At 41.1% G+C, this 19,509-nt stretch overlaps 1 protein-coding gene across 1 annotated transcript in view; it reads right to left on the reverse strand.

The window, feature by feature from the left end:
• The window catches only part of ASIC2 (acid sensing ion channel subunit 2), a 1,067,153-nt gene that overhangs the window by 578,117 nt on the left and 469,527 nt on the right, over positions 1-19,509 (reverse strand). The gene's annotated exons all lie outside the window — the stretch shown is intronic.

Here is a 19,509-nt window from a genome sequence, read left to right on the forward strand (position 1 = left end):
GACGGGTGGAAAGACACTAATAGGAATTTTTGGAAAAAATGTGCAGCAGCCTGCACTACTTCAAAAAAAAAAAAAAAAAGGACAGTATGAGGCAATGAACCACCCTCCCTGAACTGAATACAACCAGCTATGGATGGCCTATGTGGCTGCACTCAGACTAGAGAGTGGGCTGCACTCACACACACACACACACAGAGACCTTGCAGATCGCTGTGAAAACAGCGCTACAAGGCAAAAGGAAGGTGAATAGTAGGTGAACACAGCGGTTGCTAAATTAGCCTTTGGAAAGCACAAAGAAGCAAATCGCTATCTCTAAACTGTCCCTCAGTCAGCAAACAGCGTCCTGTCACTAACTGAATTCACAGCAGAGTGATCGCAAAATGGCGCCAGCGACTTTTAAACTGCATCATGACATCATTTCAGCAGCCAATCACAGCCATGCCAGTAGTTTCATGCCCTCCATGCTGAACAGGATGTGCCCACACTTGAAATCATTCTCATTGGCTGAATTTCTGCATTTTGAATCTGGGAACTTCCGATTCCGGTATCCGATACGCGGCAAGTATCGGAATCCCGGTATCGGAATTCCGATACCGCTAGTATCGGCTGATACCCGATACTTGCGGTATCGGAATGCTCAACACTAGTTATCATGTATGTTATCCCCTATCCCCTGGTTAACTAACAAGTCTGATGGATGGGTGGCACTGTTGGGACCCTCACGGATTGTTAGATTGGGGGATTTGACTGCCCTAACGAAAAAATGAATGGTATGAATATTGGCACATGTACACAACATTGCTATTCTCAGTTTATAGCACTGAAGATACAAAGCTTTAAAGCCCAGTAGAGCTCTCTGCTGTGTAAGGGCCACTGGATTATTGAGGATGCAAGTACCCTGTTATAGCAATCATTGGGGGTCCCGGTGGTGGGATTCACACCAAACAAAAATTATTAGCTATCCAGTGGAAAGGTGATAATTTTTGGAGACCAAAACTAAACCCCAAAACTGAAGTTTCACACCTCAGTAATATTGCTTCAACATTCACACCCAAAGAACTGAACTTAAACCATAATGGAACCATTGGTAATCCAAGTTCAGTTGTGTAGAAGGTTATGAGCTCTAGACATTGTGCGCGTGTTAGAGCTAGGTGAACCTGGCGACCAATTTCATGTACAAAGAATAATACATGAACAAGAATGATATTCACCTGTTAAGTGTCAATTGCATAGGGCAGCTACCCAGTTATCACACAGAGCAGAGTGTCCCCTGAAACTTAGTTAGGGAAGCCACACAGGAGCAGCTCTGAGTGAGTACTTGGTTAATATGTGAAAGATACTCAACTAGCCATAAAAAGGTTAATAGAAATGTCACCACCCTCATGCATTGGAAGTGTCTGGAATTGCAGCCCTAAACTGTTCAATTGACAAGAGGGCAAGATTGGCGCCGTTTCTGGAAACCACAATTTTTCTTCTAATCTCAAAGCAACACCTTTGAATGTTGTATAATTCCTATTATTTCCTCTTCACAGAAAGAATGTACAATATTTTTCTATTTCTTCCATAACTGGTATGTTCAGTTAATACTTAATGTTTGCATAACTTTTGATTGACGTGTATGACAGATTATACAATACATCCCGACTAGAAAGAAGAAAAATCTTGGCACACAGCTTATACCTTGTACCTGCCACACAGCGGGAGCTGCCGAACCGATAATATTTTAAGATATACAGTAAAAAAAAAAAAGCTTATTTAATGTACGTGGCGCGCACTATAAATAAGACAATTAGGATTCTGGCGGCAGAGGAGCAATTAGACTTAATAAAAGCAGTTGTGTTTAATGTGAATAATTCCAGTCTGATCACAGATCTTCCACTCTTTGTATTTAAATATCATACAATATTCACATAGAATGACGGCGGTCTGCTGGGGATGATAATCTTCTGTCGTCAATCATGACCATACAGTTAGGAGTTTAGCGGTAAAATGTATCTAGGAGATGACTGCTACTGGTCACATGTCACAAACAAGTTTAGGAACATCACATTAAAGCAGTTGCTTTGACATGATTTCCATTTATAGGAGTATTTTCCCTTCTGACATCAATTATAGAAATACTCGCAAAGTGATGCTTGATTTTTGGGCAACTTTTAACCACAGCATAAAAATTATGGTATCTTACAGTATACAGAATCTGATACATAAGTGCCTAGATGTCTCCATATGCAAATTGCCTCTTCTGAGAAAAAGAGGACTTAAGTCCTCTTTTTCTCAGAAGAGGCAATTTGCATATTTAAATTCCCAGAGGAGCATTGCACGGCGAATAAGCCTCCTTACCTTGACAAGCCAGCTGGTATGTCACTCTCCATAAGGAGAAACGTTACCCCTTAGACCCCAGTCCAGAGCCTCTCACCTAGCCAAATCAGTTCTCATGCTTCGCACTGACGAGGGCCAACAGCCCGAAACACCGTGTCTGCGAATTGAGATACTGATTTGGCTTTTATCCTAAGTCATATTACACGACTCGTTAAAGAGTTGATTGTGACTTGTAGGATCGCTACTTCCAACAGGTGGCGCTATAGAGTTAAGTCCTCTTTTTCTCAGAAGAGGCAATTTGCATATTTAAATTCCCAGAGGAGCATTGCACGACGAATAAGCCTCCTTACCTTGACAAGCCAGCTGGTATGTCACTCTCCATAAGGAGAAACGTTACCCCTTAGACCCTAGATGTCTCCAGTTATTTGGGGAACTTTTGGTCTTAGCCTCTGAATTGTAAAGTAATGCAGAATATGTTGTTGCTATGTTACTTGATAGACCACAAGTGAGCAAAAATATATACAGTACAGACCAAAAGTTTGGACACACCTTCTCATTTAAAGATTTTTCTGTATTTTTATGACTATGAAAATTGTACATTCTCACACTGAAGGCATCAAAACTATGAATTAACACATGTGGAATTATATACTTAACAAAAAAGTGTGAAACAACTGAAAATATGTCTTATATCCTAGGTTCTTCAAAGTAGCCACCTTTTGCTTTGATGACTGCTTTTCACACTCTTGGCATTCTCTTGATAAGCTTCAAGAGGGTAGTCACCGGGAATGGTCTTCCAACAATCTTGAAGGAGTTCCCAGAGATGCTTAGCACTTGTTGGCCATTTTGCCTTCTCTCTGCGGTCCAGCTCACCCCAAACCATCTCGATTGGGTTCAGGTCTGGTGACTGTGGAGGAGAGGTCATCTGGCGTAGCACCCCATCACTCTCCTTCTTGGTCAAATAGCCTTTACACAGCCTGGAGGTGTGTTTGGGGTCATTGTCCTGTTGAAAAATAAATGATGATCCAACTAAACGCAAACCGGATGGAATAGCATGCTGCTGCAAGATGGTTTGGTAGCCATGCTGGTTCAGTATGCCTTTAATTTTGAATAAATCCCCAACAGTGTCACCAGCAAAGCACCCCCACACCATCACACCTCCTCCTCCATGCTTCACAGTGGGAACCAGGCATATACAGGTCCTTCTCAAAAAATTAGCATATAATGTTAAATTTCATTATTTACCATAATGTAATGATTACAATTAAACTTTCATATATTATAGATTCATTATCCACCAACTGAAATTTGTCAGGTCTTTTATTGTTTTAATACTGATGATTTTGGCATACAACTCCTGATAACCCAAAAAACCTGTCTCAATAAATTAGCATATCAAGAAAAGGTTCTCTAAATGACCTATTACCCTAATCTTCTGAATCAACTAATTAACTCTAAACACATGCAAAAGATACCTGAGGCTTTTGAAAACTCCCTGCCTGGTTCATTACTCAAAACCCCCATCATGGGTAAGACTAGCGACCTGACAGATGTCAAGAAGGCCATCATTGACACCCTCAAGCAAGAGGGTAAGACCCAGAAAGAAATTTCTCAACAAATAGGCTGTTCCCAGAGTGCTGTATCAAGGCACCTCAATGGTAAGTCTGTTGGAAGGAAACAATGTGGCAGAAAACACTGTACAACGAGAAGAGGTGACCGGACCCTGAGGAAGATTGTGGAGAAGGACCGATTCCAGACCTTGGGGAACCTGAGGAAGCAGTGGACTGAGTCTAGTGTGGAAACATCCAGAGCCACCGTGCACAGGCGTGTGCAGGAAATAGGCTACAGGTGCCGCATTCCCCAGGTAAAGCCACTTTTGAACCATAAACAGCGGCAGAAGCGCCTGACCTGGGCTACAGAGAAGCAGCACTGGACTGTTGCTAAGTGGTCCCAAGTACTTTTTTCTGATGAAAGCAAATTTTGCATGTCATTCGGAAATCAAGGTGCCAGAGTCTGGAGGAAGACTGGGGAGAAGGAAATGCCAAAATGCCTGAAGTCCAGTGTCAAGTACCCACAGTCAGTGATGGTGTGGGGTGCCATGTCAGCTGCTGGTGTTGGTCCACTGTGTTTCATCAAGGGCAGGGTCAATGCAGCTAGCTATCAGGAGATTTTGGAGCACTTCATGCTTCCCTCGGCTGAAATGCTTTATGGAGATGAAGATTTCATTTTTCAGCACGACCTGGCACCTGCTCACAGTGCCAAAACCACTGGTAAATGGTTTACTGACCATGGTATTACTGTGCTCAATTGGCCTGCCAACTCTCCTGACCTGAACCCCATAGAGAATCTGTGGGATATTGTGAAGAGAAAGTTGAGAGACGCAAGACCCAACACTCTGGATGAGCTTAAGGCCGCTATTGAAGCATCCTGGGCCTCCATAACATCTCAGCAGTGTCACAGGCTGATTGCCTCCATGCCACGCCGCAGTGAAGCAGTCATTTCTGCCAAAGGATTCCCGACCAAGTATTGAGTGCATAACTGAACATTATTATTTGATGGTTTTTTTGTTTGGTATTAAAAAACACTTTTATTTGATTGGTCTGGTGAAATATGCTAATTTATTGAGACAGGTTTTTTGGGTTATCAGGAGTTGTATGCCAAAATCATCAGTATTAAAACAATAAAAGACCTGACAAATTTCAGTTGGTGGATAATGAATCTATAATATATGAAAGTTTAATTGTAATCATTACATTATGGTAAATAATGAAATTTAACACTATATGCTAATTTTTTGAGCAGGACCTGTAGAGTCCATACGTTCACTTTTTCTGCGTCGCACAAAGACACGGTGGTTAGAACCAAATATCTCAAATTTGGACTCATCAGACCAAATCACAGATTTCCACTGGTCTAATGTCCATTCCTTGTGTTCTTTAGCCCAAAAAAGTCTCTTCTGCTTGTTGCCTGTCCTTAGCAGTGGTTTCCTAGCAGCTATTTTACCATGAAGGCCTGCTGCACAAAGTCTTCTCTTAACAGTTGTTGTAGAGATGTATCTGGTGCTAGAACTCTGTGTGGCATTGACCTGGACTCTAATATGAGCTGCTGTTAACCTGCGATTTCTGAGGCTGGTGACTCGGATAAACTCAGAAGCAGAGGTGACTCTTGGTCTTCCTTTCCTGGGGCAGTCCTCATGTGAGCCGGTTTCTTTGTAGCACTTGATGGTTTTTGCCACTGCACTTGGGGACACTTTCAAAGATTTCCCAATTTTTCAGACTGACTGACCTTCATTTCTTAAAGTAATGATAGCCACTCATTTTTCTTTACTTAGCTGCTTTTTTCTTGCCATAATACAAATTCTAACAGTCTATTCAGTAGGACTATCAGCTGTGTATCCACCAGACGTCTGCACAACACAACTGTCACTGTCAGATGACATGAGCAGCTGTCACTGGAGTTAAAAAGTTTACCTACTGTCACAGAGGCATCAGCTGGTGAGAAAGTACTACTCCCATCAGCTTACGCCTGCTGCCACTAATAACAGCGAGAGCAGGCGGCGGCTGATGGTAGTATTTATCAGCTAGTGCCTGCGCTATCAATAAATGAATGAAAAAAACAGCGTGGGTTCCCCTATATTTTTGATAACCAGCATGGCAAAACTTTATCTTAGATAGTTATCAAGAATAGAATAGTCTCCATGCTGTTTTTAAAATTATTTTTTTAAAAAATTTAAAAAAAAGAGTGAGTCGCCTGCCACAACAGAGTGGGGTCTTCTCCATTTTTTACAAAAAGCCAAGCTAAAGCAGACAGCTGGGGGTGGGTATTCTCAGGATGGTAAGGGGCTGTGGATATTGGCCCCCCTGCTTAAAAATAGCATCCCACAGCCACCCCAGAAAAGGTACTTCTATTAGATGCACTAATTTTGGCGCTTTGCCCTGCTCTTCCCACTTGCCCTGTGGCGGTTGCAAGCGGGGTTAATATTTGTGGGGTTGATGTCGGCTGTTTCATGGCTGCTGACATCAATCCCACAAGTTAGTAATGGATAGGCGTCTATAAGTCATGAGTTCACCGCAGTTTACAGTGAAAAATTTCTTATAGTATCTGAAAAGAAGGTATTTGGTAGGGACACCCGAACTTTACTGTTCGGGTTTTTCCATCTCTAGACATCAGCATCTTTTTCAGTTCCAGAACAACTTATATTGAATGTAATAAATACTTTCCAACTTTTAACAGTGGCCATTCGGAATTAAAATGGAGCACACCCCAAACTGTTTCTTTGTAGCTATTACTCTTCAGATCCCTGAATTTTGTTTGGATATAACTGAATCCTCCTCCCATCCAAGCCTCTTTTCTATGTTTCTGGAGGCTTCAGCAGTGCCAGAGAGATTTTCCAAATCATCAGGGAGGTTTCCTTATTTTCCTAGATCCTTCTAGATTTTTTGAGAAGTATTATGTAATATGGCAAGAATATTGCAATATAATATTAATTTTGGTGGCAAAAATAGGCCATGCTTCCTTGAAGGCTGTCATACACATTAAAATAAGGTTGTCCAAACATGACAACGTTGATCAGCAAACCATCTAATGTGTATGGAGCCTATTGAAACCCAATCAATTTGTCTATGTGGGAGACAAGTTTTCTGGCAGTGACTTACTTAACTTTTCTCATGGAGAACTTGCGAATGACCTGTTGAGCTGAACATTCCTATGTATTGAAAAAAAACCCCAGAGAAATAGCTATCATCAGTACAAGAGTTTGTCCAACAGCAATCTAAATTGTATGGACACCATTAGGATCAGATACCTTATGCTATAACACTATACAAATGAACAGAGAAAGATTAACAGGTCTATGGTCTGACAGTCAAGTCAGTAGTCTGTGGCTGCCAGACAAGGGCACTGGGATCCTCCTTCCTGCCAGCATCCTCAACACCTCTTCTGATTAGTTGGCCTGGTGTCATCTTTGAAGTGTGATGCATGCATGATGTGATGTCCCACTAGGTCTACTAATCAAAAGAGGTGAAGGAAATGACGGCAGGTACGAAGAGATTCGCAGACCTCTGATCCGACAGCCACAGACTAATGACTGCCTTTGGACAAGGGTCCTGCAAATGTTGTTGCTCATCTCTACATATCAACAATAAAAAAATAAAGCTCTTAACCAAGAGCTCCCTGAGGTCAATGCAACAATGATTGCAGGAGCAAACATTCTTAAACCACATAAGGACCTATGGTATGCTTAATTTCCTCACTCATCTTGTGCGCAGAGCTCTACCACTACTACATTTTGTAGGCGGCCATTAAGGACTAATGATGTCAATCAGGCATGAGTCACCCATTTCATTAGGTTTAGTGAATGCTGTCTCATCTCTGAGTAGGCAATAATTGCACATAACGTAAGCTGTAAAATAGAAAATAAGACATTTCTGTCAATGCTGAGAAGAAAACACTGTGCTTGACTTGCTGCTTAAAGAGGAATGGTCTCTTGCCTAAATATGTAATTTTTTTTATCTGGTGTAAATGCTACTGTTCTCCTGCATCTGGCATTGTTTGTTGTTTCTACGCTCTTCCATTCCTGAAAGACTGTCGCCTCTTCCTTGTTAACAAAAGTATTAATTTTTTATCCAAAATGAAGTGGTCATCAACACGCCCATAGTATAAACATGAGGGTCACTCCCTTTTGGCTTAAACGGCTAAATTTACATATAAAGAAAAGGTGGTCTGATCTCAGGAAAGGAGAGGCACAGATACAAAAGGAAAACAACACTATATTCAGAAGTACTGCTGCATTTATATAGTAAACAATGACATTTGCACCATGTGACAGGTTTGAGTAATTGGAACAATTTTGGTTGCAAAAGTGGATATGCCATTTAAGTATGATTACAACAAAAATATATTATTTTGTTCTCGGTATGTAGAGGTCTAAAATGGTAAGCAAGAAAACCGCATTGTAATCCCAATACATAACACAAAGTCTAAAAATCCCATGTGGCCACTACAAGAAGCGTGCCAAACCCCTACATACACATACATCAGAATTCTTCATTACCCTGTACTTTAAAACTTTTCATATTGAGTGGTCCTGAAGGAATCTTTGCCCGTCTGTTTTATTTCTGTCCCTAGACCCCAATGTTTTGTTCTAAATGACCCCTAGAGAAGCCTGTCTGAACATCTGTTTCTTTTTGAGCAGCTGATGGCCTCTGACTACTCATTCAGTAGCTGGTTCATTCTCTAATTGGGGGGAATTGAAGGACTTGGACAATGTGTCGGCAAATGCTTCTTCCAAATGTTAGACCTTTTTTTACGCACCATCTAGTCTTGCTTGCAGAATGATTTCAGCATTAAGGGCTGACAGCCTCGAACATGTTACCAGCTGATCTATGAGTATACATTTAGTGAATGTATGCACCCCTTAAGACACACAGATAAACTGAAATGTCAGAGCGAAACCAGCAGGAGGAGGAAGGAGGATAGGGACAGTGATGTCAGCTAGAATCCAGCTAAACAGACTCCTGGGGCACTTGTCACAACCTTTGAAGTAAAATTCTCACATACACAAGGGATGCACAGACAGCAATCACATAGGCCCAGCTTTCGATGTAGGAATCTAGTTTTATAGTCAATTGTCATATAAAAGAACATTTTTTGGCATAGAATATTTGTGTCTCTGACCAATGTACCAATGCATCAACCCAAATCTAACGAGAAATTAAGAAATGGGATCAATGCTGAATAGAGAACACTACCCTTGTGTATGCTATATTTCTATATTTTTCATCTTTCATCCTTATTTATGAAGCTTGGATTTCAGCAGATGGAGAGTAACGCTACACAACATAGAGAAGATGAGATAGAGATTTTCAAAATAATCAAGATTTAATGATAGAAGGTGGGTTGTTTTGTAAGAAGAATAGAAGCCCTTTCTTTGGTAAGAACATAATGTCTTTGTCTATGTCCTTTGGTGTGAAAGCCATGGTAGGTGGCAGTTCTGAAAGTGAAGATCATCATTCTCGAAATCTGTCAAGCCTGAATGCTTACTGGGAAGTTTTAAAGCTTTATCAATCATTAATACGTAGCTACTTTTGAGTGCAGCCATCTAAAACGCTGTCCTGGATGTTATGTATGAAGTCTTTACAACCTGGTAAGGTCAAAGTAAAATATGCCGAGCAGAAGCATGATAAATCTACCACGCACCATGTCGTTGACCACTCATATTGTGACATCCCCAGTGAAGAACATTTCCACAAATTCAAGACCATTACCAAAGCCCTCAAGCTGTTTATATATCAAACTAATCAAACTATGGCAATGATCAAGCTACAGATGTAGGTACAGTATGTATGAGGTGCACAAAATAAAAAAGAATTATGGCAGAGAACTAACATCTATAAAGGCAGTCAACAATAAACTCTAAACACTTCCAAATATGGATGAGGAATCTTTGTACTCCAATATCCGACACCATGATGGATTAAATGCCTGCAAATTCTTCCTGGAAAACACAGGGGCAGATGCGGATTCTGTGGTGAAACTTATAAAATTCATCCTCACCCACAATTACTTTGAATTTGACAACAAACTCTATCTACAGGAGACTGGCACAGCAATGGGAAGTAAAATGTCTCCACAGTATGCAAATCTTTTCATGGCCAAGCTTGAAAGTGACTTTTTGTCCTCATGTCCCATCAGGCCTCTAGCCTACTACCGCTACATTGATGACATTTTAATCATCTGGACGTTCCATGAACAGTTTAATCAATTTCATCCCACCATCAACTTGACACTCAACTACTCCTGTACTGAAATTAACTTTTCAGACACCATCATTAAGCTGCAGAACAATAAAATAGAGACATCCCTGCATCAGAAGCCAATTGACCACCCAACATACCTTAAATGGGACAGTATACATCCCAAACACATGAAAAACTTTATTGTCTACAGCCAAGCCATCAGATACAATCATATATGTTCCAACCCCATGGATAGAGATGAACACTTCGGTCGCCTTAGAAGGAGCTTTTTGAATCAGGGCTACCATCCAAGAACAATTGAAAACCATATTACAAGAGCCATCAGAATATAAAGGAATTACTTGCTACATTACAAAGCTAAAGAATAAACAACCAGGTGCCTCTAGTGGTCACCTACAATCCAAAGCTGGAGGTGCTAAGGGGAGCTGCATGGAAATTACAACCTTTACTACAAAAAGATGCCCGCTTACAATCCATTTTTCCAGACCCCCCACTACTGTGTTTTAGGCAGCCCCCAAATCTAAGAAGTATCATTGTCAGAAGCTCCCTGTCCTCTCCGACAGCTGCAGGAACCTTTCCTTGCAATCAGAAAAAATGTAAAACTTGTCCATTTATAATGACCATGGACAAGATAAAGATCCCCAATTCACATCAGGACTACAAGATCCCAGGTACTTTCAGCTGCGTCACTTCTAATGTGGTGTACCTAATCATTTGTACTAAATGTCCAACTGGGGGTCTGTATGTAGCGGAGACAGGGCAGAAACTGAGAACAAGAATGAACTCTCATCGCCATACAATAAGAGAAAAAAGAATGGATCTACCTGTAGCAGTAAATTTTTGTCTCCCCCAATCATAACATTATGGACATGAAATTACTTGTATTAAAATGTAACTTCAAATCTCAAAGAGACAGTAGAGTTTGGGAATATAAGCTGATGATGACCTCTGACACTCTTAGTGCAGGAATGAATGTGTTGCATGGATTTATGTCTTTTTACATCAACTAAGGAACTAAGGAATTTGCCCCTCAGACCATGTGGGGTCATCACAACAGAACCAGACCCCAATCAGAGGACAATAAAACATTCCTTATCTAAGAACTGGTCCAATATTTATGGATATAACTGTTTATCGCTCATGGTAATTCTGCTTCATGTCACCTGTCTTATCTGTGTTTGTTTTTTTTGTTTTGTTTTTCTGTGATGTGTTGTACATAAATATGTGATTCTCCAGAATTTCTTTTTGTCTATGCCTGATGAAGAGACCTGAGTAGTCTCGAAAGCTTGCAATTTGTTACCATCTTTTCAGTTAGCCATTAAAAGGTATCAACCACTGAGGCATATGATTCGCTCCAAATGTATTCCTCCACAGGAGAAAAAAACTAAAAATACAGCCAATGTCATTAGGAACTATCATTGTGTAAACTACAGTATGAGTCCTGAAAGTGATGATGTGACTCTTACAGAGCCCTGAGGTGAGCATTATCGAGTCGGTCTGGGATTAGGAGGAATTGTGCAAGCCAACATTCACAGAAGATCTCTGGTTGTCAGAGATATTTCAAAAAAACGTCCCTGCCAAGTTCCTTCAAAACCTTTGTGCAAATGTATCTAAAAGAAATGATGCTGTTTTGAAAAAGTGATATAGTCAAATATTGATGTGATTTAGATTTCTCTTTTGTTAATTCACTTTGCCCTGCCCGTTTTGCATGAGTTCCCACCTGTTCTCCAGTCACTGGAGAACGGGTGGGGTTTTTTCTTTTGCTGCACCTATCTGGGGCGGGCACCGATCATGATGAGACATCTTCTCCAAGCAGACCACCTCGTGGGCCAGACAGACTTTCGCACCATTTTTTTTCCACAAACGCCCAAGATGGGTGGAGCCCACTCTGGCTTTCGCACCTTCATCTATCATTTTAGGTATCTCTACATTCGCCATCTTAGCTTTTTCAGGGGTTCTTCCACTTTCTGTCTGCAAGGACTCTAAAAACTGCAAACTACCCCAAGTTGTAAGGTGCGCAGGGCGGCTGTCATGGGCGAGGGGCTGCTGTGTTCCCACACACTGGTTCATAACATTCATGTTTTGACCGCAGGCCTCTGCTGTCTACGGTTATTCAACTTCAGGAATTGCTGCATACATATTATGGGACATCAAATTTGTTTTATAATAAAGAAGTTTACTTAACTGTCCATTTTCATCATATTGAAACATGCAGTACTGGGCACAAACTTTTCCATTTTCAATGTCTCTAGCACAGCACGTTCTGATGTTTGGTATTCACTCGCCCAGAGTTGTCCCTTTCCTCTCTGGCATCTCTGACCCCAGGGATACTCTATCCGGCTCTACAGCCTCCATGAGATCCATCCCAACTCTCTTATGCAATTTGCCACCTGACTTCATTTCTTAGAAAGATATTGAGGCATGCTTTTAAGTACTGTAGTTAGACCGTAGGCCCCGGACGTTCCAGGAATAGCCGCTACGAGTTTATGGTTGACATATATTATCTTGCTGCTGAACAGTCCATGCTCCTGGTGCCCTCAGACCTCCAACTACTGCTTTCCTGCTTTCTCTCCATCTAATCTCTTACTCTGACTGCACTAACCAGGAGATGTTCCTCTCGTTAAAGGCCCTGCCCCTCCCACACTGGAGCTGTTCCTGAACACATTAACTGTTTCTATCCTAAACCTGTCTAGTTCCTAAACTTATAGTATCCACCACTGCACTATACCCAGTCCTATGTTATAGCTAAATCTTCACCTATGTCCTAATATTATTCTTTCCTTATATCTAATACATTTATCAGAACACATTGAGTCATCCACATATTATAGCAATACATTAACCTTGGTGCCTATAAGGTTCTTTGCAATATAAAACACAGGTTATAACAGTTTCTCTAATCAAGGGAGAATCAAATGACCATCCCGGTCACCACCCTCTTACAGTGTCACCTTCCCTAAACAGAGTGTTATCATGGTGTCACAACATTAAAGGTATTTCGGAATGTCCAGAAAAAATATTTAAAGGACCACTTTTATTATGGCAATTTTTATGGATGTCACTTAAGCACAAATAATACAATGAACAGCAATGGTTAAGACAAACTGACTTGAGCTGTAAAGATATGTATGTATATTTTTTTAGCTTACGCCATTATGCTCTCTACAACACCCCTGTCAATTTCCTGAAACACAACTTCAAATGTGTGTCATGCAAACTTCCAAACATGCTGGGGGTAGCTGTTCTAAAACAAGCCCAGGATGACTTGCAACGACTAAAGAAAGCATGATGAATCAGACAATTCTGCAGAGAATATACACCATCTGTCAGTCGTGCAGCTAGGTCAGGCAGCGAGACAACAATCCCAAACAAAATTATCGGGAGGTATAGAAGAAAGTAAGGAAAGTACAAATAGACACTTGTTAAAAATAGATGAACTGCGGCAAGGATTCAGTTACTATGTGATGGTATTGACTTTATAACAGGTACAAAATGTAGGAGGCAACAGTGTTTGTTAGATTGCTCAGACCAGGGGCAGACATATCAATGGTGCAGCATATTGTTCTTGCACAGGGGTTCTCTTCTGTATGTGTCCGCCAGTGGGACTGACCTATTTATTCCTGCAAGAGACAATAATCAGGAGCAAATTCTGTCACTGACCATAAGTTCCCATCCTCATCTCTTTTCTGCAAACGTGTCCCATAGCGTGACTAAATCATGATGTATTAACGTTGCATGCTACTCTTGGTTAGTGCAGGTGATGTATACGATAATGGAAGAAGGACGATAGATGTGAAATATACTGGCTACAATTTTCACACCTTGAAAGGATCATCAAACTGATGTAAAAGCTAACTGAAGAAAGATCAAGCTTAAAAAAACAATTTCCTAAGGTGCAGTACGTACGAGGAGGACAGAGAATGTTCTCTACAATCCTTACAGAATAAAAATGTATATGACACACAAGTGAAGCTAAGTGGACATCTCTCATTTACACAAGATGCCACCATCCATGTGGCCTTTTAGTTACCACTATATCTACACGGGGTGAATAAAAGTCCTATATGGGACTCATACTTTACAAGGACAGACTTCAACCAAGAAGCTGCATAATGGCAAAACTTTTTGAGAAATGGTGATTGAGCCCAAGCCAGACTTTCATAACATTAGGTAACCATGCTCCAAAGCACATATGATCGGAGATTGTAACCCCATTAATGAAATATAATAGATAGATAGATAGATAGATAGATAGACAGACAGACAGACAGACAGATAGATAGATAGATAGATAGATAGATAGATAGATAGATAGATAGATAGATAGACGGGTGCAACACCTCCCCAATATATATGAAAAGAAAAAAAAGTGGACTTTAATTAGCCCCTGTGGTAATGTTTCGGTTCACGGAACCTATTTTTTTTCACAGATAGAACACAATGACTCAACTTCATTTCAATTTGCCTTAATTGTACAATATACAGTAAATAAAATATATAGCGTACAGAAATCCCTGCACTTACAGCCTTCGCTGCTATTAATAACATTATTAATGTTTGTCTGAGGAATGTTCTGCCACACTGAATTTACTTGGGCATGTAAATCATCAAGATCCGCTGCTGGCAGCTACCTTAGCATTTGCCAGCCAATGATGATTCAGATGTGCAAGTCAAGAGATGCTGCAGGTCACTACCATGTATTCCATGCTGACTGCTCACAGTTGAGGATACAACATGCAAACAAAATGGCACCTGGGACACTTTGGAGAAATAACAGTGCTGTGGAATGCAATAAAGTACGGTAGCCGGACCCTCTAGTCTTCATTCTGGGTACACTAACAGATTTAGTCTTGGAACCAGTGGTACGGCCATTCAATCAAAGTGTCCCAGGAGTAGTTTTATAACATAGCAATGCTACTGCGAGCAGCCTGAATGGCCAAAATGTGTTACCATGGTCTGCAGCATCTCGGAACTTGTCTTTCAACAAGCACATTTGGAAAGTCATTGGTCGACCAACTGCAAATGCAGCTGCCTGCAGCGAAATGTATAAATACATACATATACATAAATATTCACACACACACACATATATATACATATACACATATATAGACTTTTTCAAAGTTTGTTCACAATGTCACAGACATCAGTTCAGTTATTCAGCACTAAACAGAAGGTATCCCACCCCCCATACTAATTACCTCCTGTAATTTTTTTTTGCTCAAAATCATCTTCCTTCTAATGCCCTCAGATATAATATATTTTCCAATTTTCTCATCTGTTCCCTATCCCCATGTAAACAATGTAATTTGCATGATAACTCCTCCACCCTGCAAGAATGTCTTCAATTAGATAATTACATAATTATTTGCTAGGGAAATATTGGAATAAAAATTGAACTAATGGAGATGGTTTATGATAAAAAAGGAAAATGTATTACTGGCGTCAAACCTGGCTCCACACCACCTGTGAAATGAAAATGACAGTAATTTAAATTTACTTAGTTGTTCCTAGTGAAATGTAAGTCATGTTGAAACCTGAGACTAGATTGAATCCTGGCATTCATTGGCAAAATATTTTCCTTAAAGGAGGTTGTCTCATGAATAGTGTTGAGCGATACCGTCCGATACTTGAAAGTATCGGTATCGGATAGTATCGGCCGATACCCGAAAAGTATTGGATATCGCCGATACCCGATACCAATACAAGTCAATGGGACACCAAGTATCGGAAGGTATCCTGATGGTTCCCAGGGTCTGAAGGAGAGGAAACTCTCCTTCAGGCCCTGGGATCCATATTAATGTGTAAAATAAAGAATTAAAATAAAAAATATTGATATACTCACCTCTCCGGAGGCCCCTGCACCTCACCGCTGTTAACCGGCAGCCTTCTTTGCTTAAAATGAGCGCGTTTAGGGCCTTCCATGACATCACGGCTTCTGATTGGTCGCGTGCCGCTCATGTGACCGCCAGGCGACCAATCACAAGCCGTGATGTCATTCTCAGGTCCTAAATTCCTAGAATTAGGAATTTAGGACCTGAGAATGACGTCACGGCTTGTGATTGGTCGCGTGGCGGTCACATGAGCGGCACGCGACCAATCAGAAGCCGTGACGTCATGGAAGGTGCTGAACGCGCTCATTTTAAGCAAAGCAGGCTGCCGGTTACTACCAGGGCGCGTCAGAGGGTGAGTATATCCCTATTTTTTATTTTAATTCTTTATTTTTTACATGGATATGGATCCCAGGGCCTGAAGGAGAGTTTCCTCTCCTTCAGACCCTGGGAACCATACACTGGGAACTTCCGATTCTGATTCCCGATACCACAAAAGTATCGGATCTCGGTATCGGAATTCCGATACCGCAAGTATCGGCCGATACCCGATACTTGCGGTATCGGAATGCTCAACACTACAGTCATGAATATAAAATGCTTTTTATTATTAAAAACAAGGCAAACTATAAGTGACAAAAAAAAAGCTCAAACAAAACAAGTGCTCAAACAAAAATACCCATAACCTAATGGGGAAAACTAGATAACCCTAGCTCCAACTTCTATGATTGCCCCTGCCTGGCTGCGGAGGTTGACGCCCTAGGGGGGAATGTTGTGGCGCCCCCGCTCCACGGTGGCTGACCCTAAGGTCCCTGATATGTCCTACAGCCGCTAGTGAGAGCCTCTACCCACAGACTAGAGGATCCTCTATCACTAAACAGAGAGCAATCTATGCTAGGGAAGAACTAGGTCCCCAATGAGTGTAAAAACAATGTATGAACACATGGCGAATTATGATGAAAAAAATATATATAGATGATACCGCTCTATCTGTGGACAGTACTGTTCCACCCAAGGTGGTTTACATATACACGTCATAAATATCCCACCTTCTGGAGCCAAAATAACCAAATCACCTATGCAATCCACATAAATATAGTTGGGGATTCCTCTTTCATTTGACCTGATATATACGTCAATCATATAAATCCCCTGCAGGTAAAACTGATACTAATATCACACACAACCTGCATAGCAAATCATACTCTGTGGAATACATAAATACTCATCTCTGGATGCATCAGCGGTAGTTCATCATTCGCCGTTACTGATTAGCGCCTCAACGCGTTTCGCCTGCTTAGGCTCATCAGGAGGCCTGATACCCAGATGGTATGTGTCATATCCAATGATAGATAGCTATCTATCCACAGAGTATGATTTGCTATGCAGGTTGTGTGTGATATCAGTGATTGTGTGTGATATCAGTATCAGTTTTACCTGCAGGGGATTTATATGATTGACGTATATATCAGGTCAAATGAAAGAGGAATCCCCAACTATATTTATGTGGATTGCATAGGTGGTTTGGTTATTTTGGCTCCAGAAGGTAGGATGTTTATGACGTGTATATGTAAACCACCTTGGGTGGAACAGTACTGTCCACCGATAGAGCGGTATCATCTATATATATTTTTTTCATCATAATTCGCCATGTGTTCATACATTGTTTTTACACTCATTGGGGACCTAGTTCTTCCCTAGCATAGATTGCTCTCTGTTTAGTGATAGAGGATCCTCTAGTCCATGGGTAGAGGCTCTCACTAGCGGCTGTAGGACATATCAGGGACCTTAGGGTCAGCCACCATGGAGCGGGGGCACCACAACGTTCCCCCCTAGGGCATCAACCTCCGCAGCCAGGCAGGGGCAATCATAGAAGTTGGAGCTAGGGTTATCTAGTTTTCCCCATTAGGTTATGGGTATTTTTGTTTGAGCACTTGTTTTGTTTGAGCTTTTTTTGTCACTTATAGTTTGCCTTGTTTTTAATAATAAAAAGCATTTTATAGTTAGGGCATTTATATATGATTTTGACTTCTGTTCCCCTGATTTACACCACATTTTTTTGAGAGGTTGTCTCATGAAAAGTATTTTTTTTTAACTTAATAGAGTGTGTAAAAAGCAGTGTATTTGCAGTATATATCCATTAGAAATGGTGTCTGGCTTTATAAGTATATTACATTTTCATCTGTCATAAGGCCTCATGCTGTTTCTCCTATGACTGGATTGTTGGCCTACCTTCAGTGGTGGACACACATGCTCAATAGCTTTCTCCTCTGTCCCCTGATCAGGCCGCATGGTGATCTTACGGTGAAGAAGCTGATACTATCTGGTAATAAGAAGAGAACTGCAGAATGTGAAGTAGATATAACAAACAGGGATGTGAAAGAGACATAGATGTAGACATATAGATAGGCATGAAGTAGATGGTATATAGCTATTACAGGTAGATGATAAATAGATATGAGATAGATAGACAGAATTTAGATTGATGTCATATACAGTGGGTGAAATAAGTATTGAACACGTCACCAGTCACCACTTTCCTATGTAGATATATTTTTAAAGGTGCTATTGACATGAAGTCCTCGCCAGATGTCAGTATGAACCAATGCAATCCATACAGGCAAATACATCAAACCATAGATGTCCATAATTTAAGTCATGTGTACTAATGAAAAATGGCACAGGGAAAAAGTATTGAACACGTGGAAAAAAAGGTGTAAAAGCCATGGAAAGTCACAACACCAGTTGAAATCTATCAGTAATTAGAAGGCAATTCTGCCACTTAGAGAAAAATAATATCAGCTGGTTCAACTGTTGGCCTATAAAAAGATGTCTCACTATCAAGGTGACACACAAGAAATATCTCATGAAGGGCAAAATCAGAAGATTTTCTAATTTATTGAAGAATTCAGTGAGCACTGTGGGGGCTGTAAAGTGCTGCAGAGTGATAGTTGCAACCGAGGTGTTGCCCGCTTGTGCTCTGGCAATTTACAGACAAGGGGTGTCCCAATCCTAGTGTGCTGTAGGGTGTGGGGGCATCACATTAATTTGTAGGCTTCAGTCCTCCGCTGCCTCCATGCTTTCGTACTCAGGAGCCGCCGCAGACAAGCAATGGGACACCAGGTTCTTTCAACAGTCAAACTTTTAATAAACTGTCCAAATTCATCAGGTGCATACAGTTGGGGTAGGGCACATCAATGCAGACTTCCTTCCTCTTTAGTACAACTCCTCTTCTGTTCTGCCACACTTTCATTCTGGACAACTCCTCAGCTTGCTGTCTCCATCAGCCCCAGGCAGCCCCCAGCAGTGCACCCGGGACCAGCCACATGTCCCTCATGTTGCTCCATGTCCACCGACCTCATGATGTCGGAAGACCGGGCCCACTCCATGGCACCTAGCTTCAGACTTGGCTTCAGTTATTACTGGTATGTCCATCAGGGATCTCCATTTGGCCGCCCACTGCCCTGAATGTTTAGAAGAAGAAAAATGTCCAGCTCCACCAAATCCGTGAAGATAACATTTCTTTATTCACAAAGTTGTAACATAGAGGATACAAACTTCAGCACAAACCATGTGGGTGTGAATCTCATGAGAGGCATCTT

The sequence above is a fragment of the Ranitomeya variabilis genome, chromosome 4 (assembly GCF_051348905.1).
Source record: "Ranitomeya variabilis isolate aRanVar5 chromosome 4, aRanVar5.hap1, whole genome shotgun sequence".
In the NCBI taxonomy this organism is placed as follows: domain Eukaryota; kingdom Metazoa; phylum Chordata; class Amphibia; order Anura; family Dendrobatidae; genus Ranitomeya; species Ranitomeya variabilis.